This window comes from Megascapheus bottae, chromosome 24, assembly GCF_031878675.1.
Source record: "Megascapheus bottae isolate mThoBot1 chromosome 24, mThoBot2.hap1, whole genome shotgun sequence".
Classification (NCBI taxonomy): domain Eukaryota; kingdom Metazoa; phylum Chordata; class Mammalia; order Rodentia; family Geomyidae; genus Megascapheus; species Megascapheus bottae.
In genome coordinates this window covers 27,541,291-27,542,837 of record NC_143532.1, presented here as the reverse complement: position 1 = coordinate 27,542,837, position 1,547 = coordinate 27,541,291, and the positions used below count along the sequence as shown (strand labels likewise).

At 42.1% G+C, this 1,547-nt stretch overlaps 1 pseudogene; it reads right to left on the bottom strand.

The window, feature by feature from the left end:
* Positions 1–468: 468 nt before the first annotated feature.
* LOC150047177 (large ribosomal subunit protein uL29m pseudogene) lies at positions 469–766 on the bottom strand (annotated as a pseudogene).
* Between the last annotated feature and the right edge of the window lie 781 nt (positions 767–1,547).

Below are 1,547 nucleotides of genomic sequence, written 5' to 3'. Positions count from 1 at the left end.
TCATTCATTATATGGCTTATGTTTCTATATCCTAGAGATCCTTTCATTTAGCCTCCTACTATATGACCTTTTGTATCAAGGTTTTGCCTTATTGCAAATCTCTGCTAGGAGAGCCTAAGATTTCTACTGATTATGACAAATGAGGGAAACCATTGAGACTAAGTTCCTTTGAGTCTGGCTTACTTCACTTAATATGATTTTTTTCTAAGTCTTTCCATTTCCTAACAAATGGGGCAAGTAATTTTTAAGTAATTTTTTTTTTTTTTTTTGCCAGTCCTGGGCTTGGGCTCAGGGTCTGAGCACTGTCCTTGGACTTTCTCAAGGCTAGCACTCTACCACTTGAGCCTCAGCACCACTTCCAGCTTTTTTCTATGTATGTGGTACCCAGGAATCGAACCCGGGTCTTCGTGCATGCTAGGCAAGCACTCTACCACTAGGCCAAACTCCCGGCCCAGTAATTTTTTTCTTATTCTTTAAACTTCTCTTTCTTGTTTTGATGCAAGTTTCTTTCTCAAGTCTCAGTCTGATGAAACTGCTTGAACTTGTGCCAGATTATTCTTCCAAAGATGTCCCTTCTCCAAGCACCAGGTCTAGGTTTTTCTTGACCAGTCTGAAGAAGCCTTAAAGCATCTTCTCTTTCCTGGACAGCTTTATCCAATGCATTCATGGACTCAGCTACCTTTTCTAACTGTTCTGGACTTGGCATTGGCAATCTCTGCTGCTTAGCCTCCTGCTCTAGAATTAGAAGCATGTTTCTTTCTTTCTGTAGGATATACCAAAGTTTATGTAAATCTTCATTACTTTTGTTCCTTAATTGTTGACAGCTCCAGATTTCACTTTTGGTTCCCCCCAATTCTTTGGGTCATCAAAAAATTCTCCCAGTCCTCTTGTTGACACTGTGGTAGGAAGTAATTTAGGTTGATACAAAGAAGTGACATTTGGTACACTCTTAGGCAGCAAACCAAGAGAAAACCTGCAATTGGCGCTAGCGACATCCTTAGATGATACTAATGACCCAGAAGCCTTCAGGACTGCTGCAAATCTCCTACATAATACACCCAGGCCTCCTCCAGCCATTTTTTCCAATAGTCTGTGAGACTTTTATCTCCAATTAACCACTAGAAAACTGGAAGTGGCACTGTAGCTCAAGGGGTAGGGTGGTAGTGTGGTAGCCTTGAGCTGAAAAGCTCAGGGACAACGCCCAGGCCTAGAGTTCAAGCCCCACGACCACTGACAAAATAAAAAACAAAAACAAAAAACTACAGGGGTCCAGGAGTTTGGCCTAGTGATAGAGTGCTTGCACAAAGACCCAGGTTCAATTCTTCGGTACCACATACATAGAAAAAGCCAGAAGTGGTGCTGTGTCTCAACTGGTAGAGCTCTAGCCTTGAGAAAACCCAAGGACAGTGCTCAGACCCTGAGCCCAAGCCCCAGACGGCAAAAAAAAAAAAAAAAAAAGCAAGAAAAAACAACAAAAAACTAACAGCTAATGTGAGTGTGCTTGTTCTCCTCACCCTGCAGGAAATAAGCCACTATCTGCTATCTAG